Below are 7,417 nucleotides of genomic sequence, written 5' to 3' on the forward strand. Positions count from 1 at the left end.
CACTCAGTTCCTCCAACGGCCACCTTGGGGACCATTGGGGGGCTTGGTCTACAAGGACAAGCAATAGCCCTATGGGGCTGCCCAAAGTTTCTAGACCCCAGAAAACGACCAGAATTCCCCCCAAAGACTTGTGACCAGCACCAGGGGGCAGAAAGGCCCCCAACAAGACAGGAAAGCCAGGAGGAGGATGGGGACCCGACCCCCCAACGCTGGTGACCAGGGGAGGCATGAAGGAGAATGGGTAGGTAGACACAGGTTCCCTCCGTCCCTGGAAGTGTTCTCCGCTTCAGGGTCCCGCCCGTGCAGCCCACCCCCCCGCAGGACATCACACCAGGAGAGGAAGAGAGCCTCAGCGACCCTGGGGACAGCGCGGGGCCACGGGGTTCCGCCGGCTGGTTTCCGCCCGGTCCTGGCTGCGCGCGCCGCATCACTTCTGTGGAAACGCTGCTGGGAGTCTCGGGCCAACCTGCCGCGCTCGTGGACCCAGGCTCTCGCAAGTTCTCTAATCCCCGGATCACGTGGACTCCTTTATCACAAGCGTTCCTGGGCTTTGCTTCCGTTTGTGCCCTGAGGACTATTCAAAATGAGACCCGGCCCCAGTGTAAATTTGGTTCTGACTTTGAGAACTTGGTAAGACCCCAGCCGCCCCGCTTTCAGCTGCACAAGCTCACAATGGGAATCTGTGAGCTGACCCAGACGGGCGGTGCCCGGACCCGCAGGCTCCCGGGTTGTGTTTCAGATCTGCAGACAAACTTAAGGTCTGAAATGCCACGGTGAGGACGGGGAGCTGAAATGCAAGCGTGCACTGGGGACAGATCAGAGCAGACAGAGCGGGCGGCGGGGGGGCGGACTGTTCCCTGATGGGAGCCTCGGGCCGGCAGGTTCCCGCAGGCCAAGGGGCTGCTGGACTGGGTTCCGCACAGCCTGAGTCTGACCTTCCTCCGCAGCACTGTCTTCTTCCCAACCCTGCCCGCGGCTTCGCCCAGATGGGCTGATGCCTATTTCCAGGCAGCTCTAGCCAGGCAGGCCCTGTGCACTGGCAGCCTGGAGTTGCCTTTGTCCTACTAGAGGGAGGGAAGGGGAACATCTGGAGACCGTCAGGCACATCTGCACATGCAGCCAGAGAGACAGACTGCTCCAGGCCCAGGAGCCCCAGCCCTCCCTGCCCTGGAGGCCGAGGACACATTGTGTGCCTCCATAGAACCCCAGAAAGGCAGGGGTGCCTCCTGGAGGGGGCCTCGTGTCCCGTCACCAACCACACGGCAGAAAACACACCTACCACCACCATCTCACAGTGTAGAGACATGTCAGCCTGACCTCAAGTCCGCCCAGGGAGGAGGGTGTTAGAAAGACCCAACTTCTGGCACAAAGAAACCCCAAGAAAATACAGCAAGTTGGAGGCCAAAACTTATGGGGGAAATGTTGCTAGTCTCAAAATAGATGGGGCCGGAGTGGGAAGTAGTGTCGGCTGTGGGAACCAGCCACATGGCATCGAGTCCTTTAGCACCACACGTCCTAACACTGAGAGAAGACTGCTTCTTCTTTACTGTCTAAGCAGTATACATTCATTTTAAAATTCAAATAGTTTTTAAAAAAAAATAAATTCCAAAGTTTTTTTCCCTTTAAAAATATGTAAACTTCTGATTCCATAAAAATTTAAGATTGTTTGCTCCAGCTCTTTGAAAAATGCTGGTGGATTTTGATCGAGATAGCACTGAAAGTATAGATTGCTCTAGACAGTACAGACATTTTAACGATGTTTATTCTTCTGATACATGAGCATGGACTGGTCTTCCATCTTTTTGTGTCTTCTTCGATTTCTTTCATGAGTGTTCTCTAGTTCCTCGAGTACAGATCCTTTACACCTTTGGTTAGGTTTATTCCCAGGTATCTTATGGTTCTCGGTGCTATAGTAAATGGAATCGGTTCTTTAATTTCCCTTTCTGTATTTTCATTGTTAGTGTATAAAAAAGCAACTGATTTCTGTACATTGATTTTGTATCCTGTCACATTACTGAATTGCTATATGAATTCTAGTAGTTTGGGGGTGGAGTCTTTTGGGTTTTCCATATAAAGTGTCATGTCATCTGAATCAGAAGAGATCCTGAATTGCTAAGGAAATATTGAAAAGAAAAACAAAACTGGGGGCATCACGTTGCCTGATTTCAACCTTTACTACAAAGCTAGGATCACCAAGACACCATGGTAGTGGTACAGAAACAGACACATAGACCAGTGGAACAGAGTAGAGAGCCCAGATATGGACCCTCAACTCTATGGTCAACTAATCTTCGACAAAGCAGGAAAAAATATCCAGTGGAAAAAAGACACTCTCTTCAATAAATGGTGCTGGGAAAACTGGACAGCTATATGTAGAAGAATGAAACTCGACCATTCTCTTACACCCTACACAAAGATAAACTCGAAATGGTTAAAAGACCTCAACGTGAGGCAGGAATCCATCAGAATCCTAGAGGAGAACATAGGCAGTAACCTCTTCACATCGGCTACAGCAACTTCTTTCAAGACATGTCTCCAGAGGGAAAGGAAACAAAAGGGAAAATGAATTTTTGGGAATTCATCAAGATTAAAAGCTTCCACACAGCAAAGGAAATAGTCAACAAAACAAAGAGGCAACCCACGGAATGGGAGAAGATATTTGCAAATGACAGTACAGACAAAAGGCTGATATCCAGGATCTATAAAGAACTCCTGAAACTCAACACACACAAAACAGATAATCATGTCAAAAAATGGGCAGAAGACATGAACAGACACTTCTCCAATGAAGACATACAAATGGCTATCAGACACATGAAAAGGTGTTCATCATCACTAGCCATCAGGGAGATTCAAATCAAAACCACATTGAGATACCACCTTGCACCAGTTAGAATGGCCAAAATTAACAAGACAGGAAACAACATGTGTTGGAGGGGATGTGGAGAAAGGGGGACCCTCTTACACTGTTGGTGGGAATGCAAGTTGGTGCAGCCTCTTTGGAGAACAGTGTGGAAATTTCTCAAGAAATTAAAAATAGAGCTTCCCTATGACTCTGCAATTGCACTCCTGGGTATTTACCCCCAAAGATACAGATGGAGTGAAAAGAAGGGCCATCTGTACCCCCAATGTTTCTAGCAGCAATGGCCACAGTTGCCAAACTGTGGAAAGAACCGAGATGCCCTTCAACGAACGAATGGATAAGGAAGGTGTGGTCCATATACACTATGGAGTATGATGCCTCCATCAGAAAGGACGAATACCCAACTTTTGTAGCAACATGGACGGGACTGGAAGAGATTATGCTGAGTGAAATTCGTCAATCAGAGAGTCAATTATCTTATGGTTTCGCTTATTTGTGAAGCATAAGGAATAACATGGAGGACATGGGGAGATGGAGAGGAGAAGGGAGTTGGGGGAAATCAGAGGGAAGATGAACCATGAGAGACTGTGGACTCTGAGGAACTGAGGGTTTTGGAGGGGTGGGGAGTGGGAGGTCGGGTGAGCCTGGTGGTGGGTATTAGGGAGATCATGTACTGCATGGAGCACTGGGTGTGGTGCATACAGAATAAACTCTGGAACACTGAAAAGAAATTTAAAAAATAAATAAATAATTTTTAAAAAGATACACACATACTGAAAAGAAGGGCCATCTGTACCCCAATATTCATAGCAGCAATGGCCACAGTCGCCAAACTGTGGAAAGAATCAAGATGCCCTTCAGCAGATGAATGGATAAAGAAGGTGTGGTCCATATATAACACGGAGCATCATGCCTCCATAAAAAAAAATAATAACTATGGTGATTGCTGTGAAGTGTTTAAACCTGGCGATTCACAGGCCTGTAACCCTGGGACTAAATAATACATTATACATTAATAAAAATTTAAAAATTATTAAAAAAATAATAATGTAAAAAAAAATGTAAACTGGTGGAGGGGACTCCTGAAATGGGAGTGTGCAGAGCTCAGCAAAACTGTCCGCAAGAAGTGCATCATCATCAGAACTAGCAAAGGCAATCACGTCAAGTCTTTGGAGATTCATCAAAGGGCCGAGAAGACAAATTTAAAAGCATTTATTTCACAAAATCTGTGGAAGTTCAATACAAGCAATCGAGGCCATTTGAGCTAGGGATAAAACCAGCCAGCTCCGGGTTGTGCAGGATAGATTCTGTGGCTCAGATGGTCAACAGCAATGCCCATCACCCCAGATCCCATGGTGGAAAAGCCAGCATGGCAGTCAGAGAACACTGGGTGGTCCTGCTTCCCCACCAAATGTTATGGGAGGAACTGTAATGTGTGGGTGGGGGTACCAGTCCCCCCCACACTAATAGCCCCTGCTCTATAGGGAGAATCCTAGGGTAAAGACTGAGTCTCTTCCCCCCAGTTTCCACTGCAAAGCACAGAAGTTCTTCTGGGGCCAGGGGTCAGAGCAAGCTGCAGACATTGGTAACACTCTGGCCCTGCCCGAGGAGCTTGACTTGATTTAGTCAACCTGGGGAGAAATTTATGTCCGAGGTCATTCCAAAAAAACAAAACAAAACAAAAACAGAACAATTGCTAGAAATTCATGGAAGATAATGGCTGAGCATAATACTGAGAGACAGACCAGCCAGAGGTTTCACAGGAAAATCAAGGAAAGAGACAATCAGGAGGCCCTGAGTAAAGTGTGGTCACTCCTGGTCGTCCGTAGCACTGTGAGTATGCTTCAGCCTGTGTACTCCTAGGAGCAGCCAAAGAGACCTGCTGAGCTATTGGTCTCTGGCTGAACATGGGGCAAAACCTGTGAGAGCAGCCTTCAGGCCAACACAGATCCAATAATAAGGGGTTAAACCTAGCTGGCTCAGGGGCTTCCGCAACTTCTGAGGAATCCTGGCTGACCGTGAAGCCACGCTGACACACAGTAACTTCTGGGAAGCCAGGCTCAATGAGAAAACAAGCGGAGAGTTCTGAGTATTGAAGTGGAGACTGCACCCTGAGTTAACCATGTCACTAACAGACCAGCTGCATGAGGGGGTGGGACCAGTACCCAGAGTGACTACAGTATATTGACTGACATGTCCCAATTTCAATAAAAAATTTGAAGACATTTTCAGAAACAGAAAAATGTGACCTATCCACAGGGAGAGAACTAGATAGCAGAAACTATCTCGGAGGAGCCGGATGTTGAATTTAGCAGATGAAGGTCTGGAAGCAAATATTGTAACTACGTTCAAAGAACTAAAGGAACCTATGTTTATAGAAGTATAGGAAGATATAATAGCCCTGACTCATCAACTAGGGAATATAAAGAAATAGAAATTATTTAAAAAACAAATGAACATTCTGGAGTTGAAAACTATAATAACTGAAATGGGAAATTCACTAGAGGGACTCAACAGTAGATTTGAGCTGGCAGAAGAAAATAATTTTTGAACTTAAAGAGAATCTAACAGAGATGATTTCACTTGAGGAAATGAAAGAAAAATTAAAGGAGAGAATGAGGAGAGCCTCAGGGAAACGTGAAACACCGTCCAATGCACGAGTGTGTGCTAATGAGCAGAGAAGACGAGAGAAGGAGCAGAAAAAAGATTCAAAGAAATAATGCCTGAAACATCCTAAACTTGATGGAAAAGAATAATCTGCGTAATAAGAAACTCAACAAACTCCTAATAGGATGAACCAAGAGTTACACATTATAGTAAAATACTGAGGTCCGAAAATAAAGAGAAAATCATGAAAACTGGAAGAGAAAAACGACTTGTGCTGCACGAGGAAATCCCAATAGTATCAAGGGCTGACTTCATCCGAAGCCATGGCGGTCAGAGGGCAGCCGAATGGCATGTTCAAGGTACCCAAAGTAAAAAACTGTCGATCAAGAATCTTGTATCCAGTGAAACTATCATTCAGAAATGAACACATAATAACATTTGCAAGTAAAAAAAACTGAGAAAGGTTGTTGCTCATTGACCTGCTGTATAAGAAATGCTAAATGAATTTCTTTGAACTAAAAGCATGTGATTCAAATTCATGCAGACAAAAAACAAAGAGTACCAGTAAAAGTAAGTGTTTACATAATTATAAAAACAGTACAGTTACGCACACCTTCCCCCTTTCTCCTCCTAACTGGCTTAAAAATCAATTGTATAAAATATCTATAAACTTGTACTGTTGGGCCTGTGACATATTGTACGTGTTTTGTCTGACAACGGGGGGCACAAAGGAGCGGACTGGGGACGAAGCTCTTGGGACAGAAATGACACCAGATGATACCTCAGGCACACAGGGCAAATGAAGAGATGAACAATAATAAACAATTGCTTTAATTAAAAAATATATTTGCTTCCTTTCTTCTCTTTGTTTCTCTAAATGATACATTATATACATCGATAATTGAAACAATGTAATGGGTTTTTAATGTTAAGGAAGAAGAAATAGTTTTCTAGGAATAAAGTTTCTGTATCTTACTGAAATTAATATAAAACTGGAATAGAATATAAATTAAGATGAATATTGTAAGCCCCAGAACAACCACTAAGAAAACCATTCATATAGTAGAAATCATTAAATAAATGTAAATGGTGCAATGGAAGATAGCCAGGCAACAATAAAAAAATACAGTAAGTAGGAAAAGAAAACCAAAAAATACATGAGACATGAAAAACTGAAAGCAAACTGGCAGGCAAAAATTCAACCATATCAGTAATAACATTAAATGTGGATGGATTAAACAATGTAATACAAAGGCAGAGATGACCAAACTGGATAAAACACAAGATCCAAACAGACGCTCACGATGGGAGATACACGTTATCTTCCAAGATACAAATAGTTGAAATTAAAACATGAAAGTCTGAAAAAAGTTTATCATGCAAATAGCAAATATAAGGGAGCTGGAATGGCTATGCTAATATAGTACAGTATAAAGGTTTAAACCAGGAAGTTACTAGAAATAAAGAGGGACACTGTATGTTGATAAAAAGGCCAATGTATCAGGACGATCTAACAGTCATGAACATATATGCAACAATAACAGGGCCCCAAAATACATCAACGTAAACTGAAAGAATTAAGAGAGAAACAGACAATTCAACAATAATGGCGGGAGACTTCAGTTTCACACTTTCAATAAAGATAGAAACCCTAGGTAGGAAATCAACTAGGGTATAAACGAAAACTTGAACAACAATACAGACCAGCTGTACCTAACAGACGTCATAGAGCCTCACCAAGGAGTAGGATGAATGCATTCTTCTCAGGTGTGTGTGGAACCTTCTCCAGGATAGATCACATGCTTGGCCATAAAACCAACCTCAATAAATTTAAAGGGATTGAAGTCATATAAAGCATGTTTTCTGATCACAATGGAATCAAATTAGAAGTCAGCAACAGAAAAAATTGGGGGGAAATTCAGAAATATGTAGAAACTAATAAGCAAC

The sequence above is a fragment of the Mustela erminea genome, chromosome 1 (assembly GCF_009829155.1).
Source record: "Mustela erminea isolate mMusErm1 chromosome 1, mMusErm1.Pri, whole genome shotgun sequence".
NCBI classification, from domain to species: domain Eukaryota; kingdom Metazoa; phylum Chordata; class Mammalia; order Carnivora; family Mustelidae; genus Mustela; species Mustela erminea.